Source organism: Acomys russatus, chromosome 18, assembly GCF_903995435.1.
Source record: "Acomys russatus chromosome 18, mAcoRus1.1, whole genome shotgun sequence".
In the NCBI taxonomy this organism is placed as follows: Eukaryota; Metazoa; Chordata; class Mammalia; order Rodentia; family Muridae; genus Acomys; species Acomys russatus.
The window spans coordinates 30989295-31003976 of NC_067154.1; positions in this window are offsets into that span (position 1 = coordinate 30989295).

Sequence of the window (14682 nt, forward strand, 5' to 3'; positions counted from 1 at the left end):
CCATATATTTGAAGAAAAAGAGGGAGAGGAATATGAAAGGGTTTGGAGGGCGAAAAGAACAGAAAGAAATGTAATTAATTTATCTCTAAAATAAACAACAATAAAGAGAAATATAAGTTAAACATAATTCATGTAGTGATAAATATTTGGTAAACTATATTATGATACAATCTTACATGTATCTTAAACTATGTGAAGGATAGGACATTCTCCACAGTTGAGTGAAGAGAGTGGTCTGACTTTCACAGGAACTCTGGTGCCCCATATTTGACCACATCCACTGGATGGGGAGGCCTGGTGTCACTCAGAGGAAGGACAACAGGCTACCAAGAAGAGACTTGATACCCTATGAGCATATACAGGGGGAGGAAGTCCCCCTCAGTCACAGTCATAGGGTAGGGGAGTAAGGGGTAAAGGGGAAGATGGAGGAATGGGAGGATACAAGGGATAGGATAACCATTGAGATGTAATATGAATAAATTAATAAAATATATTTGAAAAACATACATCTTCAGAGATGCACACATCTGGTCCATTCTTTCTTTATGGGTATCTTACAGCCTACTATATATTGAACTCTATTTTATTTGTAGTAGAGTTATTTCTTAATAGCTCAATAATTTATATGGAAAACATAGTTTGGATGAATTCTATTAAATACTTTTTCCTTGTTTGAATATTCTGTTAATATTAAGTATAGTTTTAATGTTTATATAAGATTATTTACCTATATATTACCTCATAGACAACATACATCTTTTGCATTTTTTCTCAAGTATATATATCAAATTTTCACTAATATGGCTTCAATAGAATGCATTGCTTGTCAGGAATAAAATGACAGTGAAAAAAATATTTGAACATGAAAGCTTTATACTGACCAAATATAAGCAATTATCCAGCCAATGTTTAGTTGACTAGAAGACAATGCTGCAAAAACTATAAGTAAAGAATGTCAGGACAGAATACGTTTTATGTTCTGTAGTGTATGCCTTTATGTTTATTAAAGAAAAAAATTGATAGAATATGTTTAAACTTCAGTCACGTTTTATCTATATAAAATGTTACAATAGTGTACACCTTTTCCTGTGATGTGAGAATAGTAGCTGTTATACTCTGGAAAGAATAAAGAAAAGAGAGTTGAGAGACTATTGTTTACACATACCCAAGATAATTACCTTTTCTCATCTAAGAATATTCTTTATAGCCGAATTAAAAATGGATCACATACTTGTTTACACATTGGCCATCATAAATGTTAGCTGTAGATTTTAACAAAATAAGCGCTTTCCTTTATTTTTATTCACTATATATTTAATTGGTTATTTGTAGTAGCATTCAGGTCTTCATCACATGGGTTAAAAAAGATATGCTTTTATCAGTAATGCTCATTAAAATTTTGCTGCAATGTCCTTTCATTTTTATGAATTTGGTGTTCTCAAAATATTGGAGAGTGATAGAGTTCAACCAAATGTCACTCTGTATAAAAATTAATCTGCCATGTTTTTCTCTGAAACAAATGTACTTACTCCATGTCACTCTCCATGCTCCTACCAAACTGAACTCTGATACGGCTTGTTCATTTTTTTTCAGCTGTCTTGCTGATCAGTCCACTGCTCAGGCCCAGCAAGGCTTGGAGGGCCTTTTTTCCCCCTACTAAAGTTTGAACATTTGAGTAGCTCACATAAACTTACCTGTTTACTGACCTAGTTCAATGACATGCTTGCCTTTGTAGAAACAAATGATAATCCCTCTTCCTCACACTGAAACACACACCTGAATAAATTTGTCAGCTGCAAGATCGTAAGGATTCTATTTTGTCCTTTCTTCTTAACTAGGAAAAAGCAGAAGCAGAAATAAGGCTATCTCTGCTTTTAGAATTTGGACATCTTGTCAATTCAGTCATTGTCCAGTATTAAGATGATAAATTACTTGGTTTAAAGGGAAAGAAAAAGAAGTAGATAACAATAGGCAAAATGGGTGTAACTAGCGTGTGTGTGTGTGTGTGTATGTGTGTGTGTGTGTGCGCGTGCGTGCATGCATACATACACATATAAAATAAGGTGGCATTTTAAGTAAATTATACATTTTGTAATTTGCTTCTTCTGTAGTTTTGTCACATACTTATACACATATGTCATATATCTGCTTATTGTGTATTTGCACTGCCTACTTTAATGATTTAATAACTTAATTAGTTGTATCCTTCTAGAAAGCTAGCAAACATACTCTTATTTTGTTGTCATAGATTTTAAGGGCTCAGCATTAACATTTGTGCTGTATGTTCTGGAATATAAACCTGATTACTGATCCAGAACAAAATTTTATATAATTGTGTAGTTTGGTTAAAAGTTAGTAAGATACCATGTGGCTTTCTGTGGGGATTTTGTTTTGCTTAGTTTTGTTTTGTTTTGTTTTGAGACAGAGTTTCTCTGTTTAGCCTTTACTGTGCTGGACTCACTTTGTAGACCAGACTGGCCTTGAACTCACAGTGATCCTCCTGCTTCTGCCTCCCTGGGTGCTGGGATTACAGGTCTGAGTCACTACGCCCAGCTCTATATGGCTTTTTAATGGTCTCTTTGTGGATTAACACAATTTTCCATCTGCTCCATCTCTTCCAACTTTATATGCTTCTTTCTACTTAATTTTTCCATGTTATCCGCCTTTTTAATTATTATTTCACCCATATTGCATTATCTTCTCCTCCTATATGGTATTATCTATACCTCCATGGTCCATTTTTTAGGCTTTATGACTCCCAAAGGTACTCCCAGTTAAAGATACAAAACTGAAGCATTGAAGCTAGGTTCCATATCTGAGAGGTAAAAGGACACATTTGCCTTTCAGAGCCTAGGTTATCACATTGTATTTTTTATAGTTCCATTGATTTACCCACAGTAAATTTTACTGTGTGTCTGTGCAACATTTCTAGTACTTTTTATCAGTGATTAGACTTCTAGACAGATCATATTTAGTTACTATGATGAATATAGTAGCAATGAACATGAATGAGCAGGTACCTTGGTAACAGGGCATAAATTCCACAAGAAGTTGTATTGCTGGGTCATATGCTAAGCAATTTCTATACCTTTGAGGAACCTCCACAGTTACCTCCATAGTGACTACATGAGTTTATACTGCCAGCAATAATGTATGTTTCACTTCTTATACCTTCATGAGATTTCGTTGTCATTTGATTTTTCTTTTGTTTTCGTATTTCTATGTTTTTTTTATAGTTAAGTAATTATCCATTGGTTTTTGCTGTTAGATCATTAAGAGCTTTACTTAGTACACATAAACATTGAAATCATGATTGCCTTTCTGACTGAGGTAAGATATAATATTCAAGTTTGGAACTGAGAGAGAGAAAATAAGTATTATGAAATTCCATTGGAAGCTTTGCATTTTGGTTGATTGTTTTAAATGCATATTGTAGTTTCTGTTCCATATTCAATAATCTTGTGACTTAAGTTTTTTTTTTATTATAACTACTGAGTTAACTCTGGAAAAAATATTTCTCATGAAGTTCCCAGAAGAGTGGGGCCTATGAAATACTGAAAATACCCAGTGTTGTCTCAAATTCCATTTCCTAGTAACCCAGTGACTGCTCTTCTGTCTGTAGCTAATCAAGTTTCTTCTCTTTTTTCTACCATGCCCATGTAGGAAAAGATCTGGTGAAAACCTATGCAGGCCAAATGAAAGCTGCTTCAGTCTCTGTCATATGAAATTTACACTATGGATTTTACACTCTTTCTACCTCCTCTTCCATAGGATATCCTAAGCCATGGGTGAGGGATTTGATGGGGACATCTCATTTAGGGTTGGGTGTTCCAAGCCTTACACAAGCTATATGACACCTGTCTGGTAGTGGGTCTCTGTTTTTGTCCCATATGCTGTGGCAGGAAGCTCCTTTGATGATGAGTGAGCTGAAAACTGATCTATGACTATAGCATAAAGTCATTAGCAGGCATTTGTTCCCACAGGCTTTTATACCCACACCTCAGTTCTTGAAAAATGACTCTGAATTTTTTATTTATTAAAAAAGCATATGCCTTAAACTTTGACTTGTTCTCCAACAAATTCATAACTTCTTATCCCATTTGTATTAACCAGTGCTCACTATGTGTTTGGCTACCTCTCCTCAGCTTTATATGTCTGGTTTCCTCTGCATCCTGGTAGGTGGCAACTCTTTTTCTTTCCTGATCCTATGCCAGAGTTCCTCACTTGCTTCATGAAGTCCCACCTTCTAATAACTCCTCAGTTTATTGACCATCTGATTTTTGTTTACAGGTCATGTTTCCACAGAGAACACAATAGATAATCTTTACAGCCATTTTATTGCTATGTGTTTTTAGATCAAATTCATTTACAGTAAATTTATTGTAAAATATGTGTGTGTGTGCATGTGACCACACACACACACACACACACACACACACACACACACACACACACACACACACACACACACACACACGTTCCTTCCTTAAAGCATATGGGATTTTAATAGGAACTCATTTTTGGCAATTAGCAGCTTGACACACTGAGCCATCTTGCCGGCCAACATATGATTTTCAAACTGACAAAGTAACTCAGAATGTTCTTCTAAACATTCAATGATAGATTTCCTTTTAACTTCATATAAAGAGGACTTTCTTGTCAGATATGTCTCAAAATTTTAATTTGTGTCAAAAATTTAATTTAAGTGGACATCTCTCTTTACTTCCTGTCCTTTCAACCTGAAGTGAACAGTTTGAGACTTGTGGGTTTTGAGTGAAACCTATGAGTATTTATGTACGTTTCCATAGTCTGACAAATAAGAGCCCTTCTATTTTCATTCTTAATATTTAAATTATGTTTGCCTATTTATACATACTGGAAGATGTTCCCTTCCATTTTAAGGGTCAGCTAGGTAGCCTTTTGGTGGCTTTTTAAATTACTGAAAGCAGTTTAAAATTTCCAAATTGAAGAATCTACTCCCATAATGCAGTGCACACTTTATCAGCATGAAGGTCTGAAAACTGGACAAAGGGTCTCTTACTCTCTGTAGTGTTCTAGACTAGAAACTTTGTTATTCATAATGACTACTATTCTCTTTAATAAAGCCATGTGCTTTTTTTAAAAATGAAAGAGATTACACACACACACACACACACACACACACACCTTTCTTTGTGTTTAGAAATCTTAACCCTTACCCAATCAGAGCCTTTCTTTGTTCACAAAAACATCACCTGGGATAAGATGTGATTCTTGTCTTCATGTGAGATATATAATGTAAATTCATCAGAGGATGGATTTACCTTGATAGGGAAACCCACTGTCATTTGTCATTTATTACTAACCTTGCTCTGTTATTTTCAGTATTGCAAAGGTGAGGAGGAAAACAAAAGACATACTCGAGGGACTAGTCTGCTTTACAAAAATAGGGCAGAGAATATTTATTTCTGTAAATGAAAAATATTCCTGTGTGTTTAATATGCAATCAGAGAGTATCCCTGTGGGAAGAATATAATTATGAATCCATTAATATGCAAACAAAGTATGTGTCAGTGAAAATAATATAACTAAAAGCAGCAACCTTATTCTACTGAACACTCTTAGTTACTGACTGGCCTCGATAGGCATCCGAGTCACAATTCCTGCTTTTGGCAGAATGCCTTCCATTCAATTCCTAAAACTAAGGACTGTCTGACTTGGTGCCCTTTCATGCTGATTTATCTGCCAAGAGGGCATTTTCTTGGGACCTTCATGAGGCCTGCTTCATTTCATCCTCAAATAGTTTAAATATCACCATATCAGATAGGTACTCTCTAAACATATATTAATTAGATCGTCCTTTGCCATTTTTCTATTACAGATAATTTTAATTATTCCAATTATACTTTTGAGCATTTCTGCCTTCATATTGACTTGTGTCCATCCTTTTTGTCATTACTAAATTTTAAGATTTTTGACCCATGGTGATCCTCTATATTTATATGATGAGTGTATGGAAACATTTTTAATCGTTGTCCACCAAGTGTTTGTTGATTATGCAAATTAGTCTAAAGTATACTTACAGGAAACCATGTAAAGGTCTTCACTTGCCTGCCTTGACAGGCATATGTCATAGGTTTTTCAGGTTATAGCCCATGCCTGCTGGGGCACAAATTGTCCTCTTGTTCCTGGGAGATAGATGCACTCCCTTTGATATTAAAGCATTTGGGCCACTTTCTGTTTCTCTGTATATTCACTCAATAGTGAAAAAAGTGTGAGAGCTTGACATTACAATTGACCTCAGACACTAATATCAATTACTTTGTATAACTTTGTCATTTTATTCTGTTTCTTATAAAGGTGTGAAAATTCTGGTTGCTCTCAATGAAATATCACAGCCTCAGTCTTGCGGAGGCTCCTCCAACCCCAGTCTGTTTTTACTCCTCAAGGTCATATCAGGTGACCTTGGGCCTGTAAATAACTACAGGAACTTACATATACTTTTATAGTACATGATAACATCTGTTTCCAAATGTGAAATGAAGACATTAAAATAAAACTTTGAGACCATTTACATTTATAGTATTTACTACAACGAAGTAAGAAAAAAAGTTTTCAGACAACTGGAATTACAATAGCTTCAACAAAATATTGTTCTTCTATTAGCCTCTAAAACTTAAGTATTGATAGGGTGGTTCTTCATAAGTTGTAGATGGTAATATTTGTAGTTGATTTTCCCTTCATGCTGAAAAGAAGTACTAAGGCTTAGGCGATTTGTAAAGTGAAATAATATACATGAATTCTAAAGTATACACGTGTGTAAATGTTTGTGCATTTCTAGGTTTTAGACCTTTATTGCAGTTTTTAGTTTTCTTTATTAAATATGATGAAAATATTGCATGGAAATTTTTCTTAAATAAATACAGAGAGTAGCATAATATTTATATAATATAAATTTCATACTTAGTTTTATATTAATGCTACAATTTGACTTTCTAAAATCTTTCATATGTTACTTTATCTGTCTTTTATAATCATGTATTTCATTATTGCAATTTTATCCATATACTAGAAAAAATAGGTATAGAAATATCAAATAACTTGAATAACTACACTCTTCGTGTAAATGAATTGTGATTTGATTTGGTTCTTTTTCAGATAAAAATTCTTCACTCTTAAGCTTGATATTCCATTTAACTCATGGCTTTGGAAAGGCACAGCAATATTGTATAGCAAATGCTTAACAGAGAATATCCAAATATGCAAGGCTCTGAGAGGATCAAGGATGGGATCAAGCCACAAACTGAATTGTACACAGCTGGTCCAAGCATAGTTTTTTTTTTTAATGAAATATTTATTTGTGGCATAGAATCAGTCAGGTAACCTCACGCCCTCTGTACTACAGAGAGAATTGACATTCACTCCTTTTCTTTAACATATACATTTATTTTATTACACACGAATAAAACAAATTACACACAGCAGGGAGAACCATGAGACAATCATGAGTTATATAAGCGTTACATTGTCTCAGTCATTTTTTCATTTTGGAAGCTGCTAACCTGCACCACCAGTTCACTCAGGCATTTAAGTTTTATTCCTTCTAAAGTCTCTGAACAGGGCTGAAGACCAGATAGTTTAGTTTTACAATCAAGCTTAGTTGGCTAGGGAATAAGATCTTTTTAGATAAAGATAAAGGATTTAAGTTAATAGATATGACATATGATAAATACTGAATTCCATTCAGAAACATAGACCCAACAAGATAGGAAAGTTGTTTATTTCAAGTTTGACAAATACAAATAGACAAGCATGGGTTCTTAGATACCATTATTTCCAAACATTGAGTAGTAAAGTTTCTTATGATTGTAGAATTGCTTAGTACTTGTGTGATGTGTCCAAATGATGAACAATTCTTTTGGCCACTGATCTGGAAGACATACACATCCTAGTACCATTAGCTTCTGAACATAATTTTATATTTATGCATAAAGGTTCTCTAGAACTTCTGCTGGGTAATTTTGTTGTGTAATTAAATAAAACATAAACAGTAGACATAAACAAACAAAGAAAACATCTCTGGCTCCTAAAGCTGTTGTCATTTTCATTTTTATTTCTGTCTATGACCCATGACTATAACCTTCAATGTTAATAATGACTTTGGCTTGTTTGTTTGACTCAGCTACTAAGTGATCAGAATACACACCATTGTGACAACTAAACAGTTACTTTGGTCTTTTATTCTGGGTGCAGTTTGAGAAATGTCAGGATTTGCTCTAATGATCACTTCAGGTCCAACCATATTATTGTTTGATAATATTAGGTAATGGACCTCTGAGTTCTTCCCAACAGTATAATCACAAGTAATCTTGACTATTTCTCTGATAATATAGAGGTCCCAAAATGACTCTTAACAACTACAGCATGATACTCTAAAAGGAACTTTGATTCTGGGATGGATGACATCTAGAAAAGAACACTCTAAAATTTCAGAGACATTTGGACCTTACATTTCAATAAAATCATCTTATGAACACACACTAAATCCCTTGTTAAAAATATCATTTTTCCAGAAATAGAAAAGATCTCAAGCTGGGCTTAGAAGCTTTTTTCTATGAATTTAGATTTGGTTTTGCTCTATTTAAGTAGGAACTCAGACATAGAGTACTAAAAGAAGCAATATTCTAGCACAAAGGACTGAGAAGAACAGAGGAGGTTTGAAAACAGAAAAAAGTAGACAGATTAAGGAAAATATTAATTTTTTATTTTACTTTTTAAAATTTTGATTGATTTTCTTTATTTTTATACACTTCTCACTATACATCGTAATTGTTCTAGAACTCAGTGACCTACCCTTACTCCATCTCTAAATGGAAGAATTAAAATCATGTGACAGCAGGCCATGTGTTATAAGAAGATTTAGTATGGACAGAGAGAGAGAGAGGTGGGCGGGGGTGAGGACAAAGGAGTTGTAAGGAATGGAATGGAATGGGGTATTTGACCAAAGCACATTACATACATGCATGCAAGTCTCCTTCAATTAAACACAAAGAACAACAACAGAGAAAAGGCAAAGCAAAAAAAACTATTCTCTTCTTTTTAAATGCTCTGACTGTGTGCACAGCCACTTCAGGGGGATGTATCCTGAATCAACTGTCTTGACCATGAGGTCGAGTATCTCAACTCCTTAGGCAAATTTTTTTTGTGAGGAAACTCATTCAACCATTGCTTTTTGACAAAATGTTTTACCAAAGCAAATTGTCCTTTTACCTTTAAATCATTGTGAAATGTGACAAAACATCCAAGCCACTTTGAAAAATTCAAGTGAATATTGATGTAGGCATTCAATATAGCAGTGAGCCATATATAAATGCATATCACATGTAACTCACCTATTACTAACGTGTTACCCTCAAGAAACTACATTTGAGAAAAGGTTTGACTTAGAAATGTAATATAAACATCAGTGCTAAGGCAAAAAAAGAGGATATTTTTGTTTATTTAGTTTCCATTTTAGTTATTATATCTGGCTTTTGTAAAATGCAGAAAATGCACACTAGTTTTACATTGTAGTAAAATGATACAATTCAGATTTACCCAATTCTGTTTTGGTAAAAAAAATTGTTAAGTGAAACAGTCGGTTTCCTTTTTTCTTTTTCTTCAAATATTGTTTAGGTTAAGAATCTATAATTTGAATCAAGCCTGATTCTTGCCTACTATTTTGTAAGGCTCTCAACTGCACTTATGACAACTTCCTACACTCACAACTCCAGGTCAGAGAGTAGGTGGCAAGATTGCTGTAAAACACAGAGCCATTATTACACTTTTATTTTGTGCTTCTCTTTAAATATATGATTTTATTACCTTATAATTTATTTGAATAATGTTTTAAGTGGAAAAGACTCAGTAATAACATTGTAGGTTTACCCGGGAGCATGCTCTGTAACAAAGTGGCACATATTTGTTCCGCATTGCTCAGCATTATGATGGATGATGGCAATTACTGGAAAGAACAATATTAGTTTTACAGTTATTGTTATTAACTTAAAATGCTAAGAATAAAATCTCATATTTCACTAGGTACTCCAATCAGCACCAAAATATGTGACAGGGGAACATTTTATAATCCCTGTTTTCACACTGGCTGCACAACTAGATACTGGCAGAGTCAAATCATTTATATCTCCTATTACCGGCTTGCAAAAGCCACTGAAAATATGGATCAAGTGATGGATATTTTTGTGGCAGATGTTTGATCCCTCCAAATACAATTTTTTGCTTTTTTTCTGAAATCAACTATATTAACAAAACATTTCATACATATTTATTGTAGCTAGCACATGTATAAAACAACTCTTTATTACAATATTTATGAGAATATACTGTAAATTAATTCAAGATATTACTACATGTATTTATATTTACATCTAAATAACCAAGAGGAAATATCAGACAATACATATAAAATAATGAAAATAAAAATAAAGCATTTGAACAAAGTGACAGATGCTATGGTAAGTATAATTTTATGAAGTGTCTTCCTACATAGCACTTTGGAATAACTTCTGTGTGTGTGTCTGTGTGTGTGTGTGTGTGTTTGTGTGTGTGTATGTTCATTAAAATGTTTCTCTTGAGTATATTTTGAGCAAATTCATTATAAAATAGAATCTACCTTCTTTTTTTATATAAAAATAACAAAAATTTCATAATTTTTATTATTTATATTGCTCAAACATACTTTACAGAATTTGGTAAAACTATCAAATGAAAACACTCAGATCCCACTATCTTCCTCACTTTTGGTCTACTTGTCTTGTTAATGCTGATGTCAATTCAGAACTTTACATCTCACTCTTCCAGGTGGACTTCCTCTTTCAAAATCCACATCCTTTAGGGTTTTTTTTCTATTATTTTTTATTAATTTATTCTTGTTACATCTCAATGGTTATCCCATCCCTTGTATCCTTCCATTCTTCCCTCCCTCCCATTTTCCCCTTACTCTCCTCCCCTATGAATGTTCCTGAGGGGGATTTCCTCCCCCTGTATATGCTCATAGGGTATCAAGTCTTTTCTTGGTAGCCTGCTATCCTTCCTCTGAGTGCCACCAGGTCTCCCCCTCCAGGGGACATGGTCAAATATGAGGCACCAGAGTTCATGTGAAAGTCATACCCCACTCTTCACTCCAGGGGTCCCACTCAAACTAAGGCACCATCCAAGGACAATACCGGCGGTACACTTTAAACTCCTACCCAGATCTAGCCAATGGACAGAACATCCTTTAGTTTTTGCATGTTTGCAAGGCAGCAGTTTTCAGGCCTGCTACCTGAGTTCTGGTTTTGATTCTATTTTTATTTTTATTTCTCATATCCAGATCCACAGTTATGTAGTGTTGGTTTATCATGCTGGCATAGCTTTTTTCTCTCTACTTTGGTAGTTCTGAATCTTGTCAAAGTAGTACACATCCATCATTACTCAGACAAGCCCTTTGATTTTATTTTCAAGACAATTCACAACAGAGACTAAAGCTAGGTTGTCTGTTGACTTCTTCATTTTTCTTACATTATATTCCAACTGATTTTGTCTTCAAGTCGACTTAGAAAATGAAGTCTTTCCTTGTCTGTGCAGTTTTTCTTCAAAGTGTCTATGCTTCCACTGGCTAAACTGTGTCTATGTTTGAGACCTTGTTACCTATTCAGATCATTTCTCTTTGCAGTACTAACCCTGCTTTTTAAATTTATATTTTTGTACATATACATTTATATTATTACTCATATATACAATAGATTACCTATGACAAGAAGTACCGGGACATAATCCGGAATTATAATAATGTTGCATTTTTTAGTGTTTTGGCTATTTGTATTTGACAACCTTGAAGAAGACATCTTTCCTATAATGGTGCATCAAAATTTCTGAATGTAAATCAATCTCCATCACATAGTGTTATTATCAACTTAGAACACTTATCTAGACCTAAAAACATCTTAACCCCTAAACAATTAAGCTTCATTGTAAAACTAAGCTACCTGGTCTTCAACTCCCTCAGAGACTTGAGAAGGAGGAAACTTGAATATCTGAGTATAATGGGAAGTTTGTAGCTTTCTAATTGAAAAGATGACAGAGACAGTTTTCTACCTGAATACTCACCCAAAACTCTATATAATGTTGGACCATCTTCTTCAGCCTTCTGGCACAATATATCTGACAGAGATATTTGTGAGTCAGGAACAATTGCTAGTCTATTTTTATCACAAGAATATACATCTTATGTACAGCAGATAGATATGATTCTATAGAAAGACAAGGTCTTCAAGAACCATAGAGACACGCAGAATATGACTTTTAAAATATTTTTCTTACTTTAAATATTTGTTGACAACGAGACAGGTTAACTCCTGGCAACATCCAGTCTACCTCAAAGAGGATGATGAGAATCAAAGAACATCCTTATGAAGATGACTTCAAATGTGGCAAAATAGCCATTGGGCAAAAGGTCCTCATTTCTACCACAGACAGAATATTGCCTAAAAAGAGCAAGCTTGGATCCAGGCAAAGTCAATAGACAAACTCTGCCAAAACAGGGTAAGGAAGTCCCCAATAGTTCCTACCTCACAAATATGTCTGTCAGAATCTAACTTCTTACCCTTTGTAAATTACCTTCTTTTTTTTATTTAACTCTACTATAGATGACGAGATGATAAATACTAAACTTAGAATAGAAAAAGATCAATAAAGAAACTAATAACAAATGTGAAAAAAGGGAAAGCATTCATTCAGTATGTGGGACTAAAATTAGTCCAACCATATAGGATTCAGTGTGAAGAACTCTCAAAATACTAAAAATAAATCTATTAAATGACCCAGCAATAAACGCTTCTTGACATTATTCCAAAGGACTCAACTGCTATTCTAAAGATACTTCTCCAGCCATGTTCATTGCTTCTCTATTTACCAAGCTAAAATTGAAAGCAACCTAAATGTAGGTCAAATAGATGGATAATGATAATGTGATAGATATACAGTACAGATACTATTCAGACATAAATAAAACTGAAATCAATAAATTTCTTGGTAATTCGAATGGTTATAATAATGACCATATTAGGTGAGAAAACAAAGAACCAGAAATATGGATGTTGCATGCGATCTTCCTGGGACACTAAGCTCCAAATCGTCACATGTACGTATATAACCTGCAGTAGCTGCAGAAATCAGAAAAGTAAAAAGGAACCATTACAGAGGTGGGAGAAGAAATAGAAAGGAGCAAGGTGCAAGCAATCTGGAGTGGAAAGAGTGAATAGATGGGGGGCTTTCATTAGAGATTTGAGTGGGAGATAAATATAGAATCAGCAAGGATGGTAAAAACAACAGTAAGAGTGTTTGAAAAAGTGATAGGGAATCTTACAATTAACTGTCTACATAAAATGCCTATAATACCCGAAAAAAATAAAGCTGTTGTTTTAAACTTAAGTACATTTTGAATGTTTGTGCATACCATTTATTGAGGACTTCTTTATATATTGGGTTATATTTTAAAATATTAGAGGACACAAAAATGAATCATTTGGTGATAAAACATGACTCAAGATAATTTCAAAATCAGTTTGGAGAAAGCCAGTCATCAACAGTTCTCCACGGAATCTGACTCAACTCCTGCCTCCAGGTTTCTGTCCTGTCTTCCTTCAGTGATGTACAATGCTGTGGAAGTTTAAGCCAAAGAACTTCTTTCTTTCCTGAATGACTTTGGCCGTGCTGTTTCATCGCAGCAATAATAACCCTAAGATAGGAGCCAATGTAACTGTTTTACTCTTAAGCCAATAGGCATGAAAAAAAAGAAAGAGAAATCAGTTTGAAACTCAGAATTTGCACTGTATGAAAAGGGAAAAAGTTATTTTGATATTAAAAATAAAGAGAATGCAGCCGGGCGTGGTGGCGCACGCCTTTAATCCCAGCACTCGGGAGGCAGAGGCAGGCGGATCACTGTGAGTTCGAGGCCAGCCTGGTCTACAAAGTGAGTCCAGGATAGCCAAGGCTACACAGAGAAACCCTGTCTCGAAAAACCAAAAAAAAAAAAAAAAAAAAAAAAAAAAAAAAAAAAAAAAAAAAAAAAAAAAAAAAAAAAAGAGAGAGAGAGAGAGAGAATGCAATTTTTGAAAGAATAGGCAAGATTGTTAGCAAACTATCAGACTTTTTATATGCACATATCATGTTTCTTATGAACATTTTCCCTGATTTCATTTCAGTAAAGGTATCTACAGAAAAAAATGAATGCAACAATCAACTTTGAGGTCTTCTGTAGTTGTTACTAAATTTTAGAAAGTGCTCATTGTGATGTTGTAAAAATCCATATTTTCACTGCCCACAGTGGATGTATAATCATCTAAAGCTATCTATTTTCCATTCTCCACATTTTAAAATTTAGACTATATTTTTATCTTAGTTAATTCAACTCATCTTGCATTTCATTTACATTACAGATTTACAGGAGGGAAATATTACAAATTATTTTCAACTCTGACATAAATTTCGAGAGGAACTTAAAACTCATCAAATTTCCATGGCACTCCCATATTCAATACTCCCTTCTATTATAACTTAATTTAAAATTAAATGTAAAATATGTCTTTCTAAAAAACATGTTTGAGTCACAATTGACTTATTGTGCTTGTAGTTTTGTTACAGAATTGGCAGCTTATCCTTTTG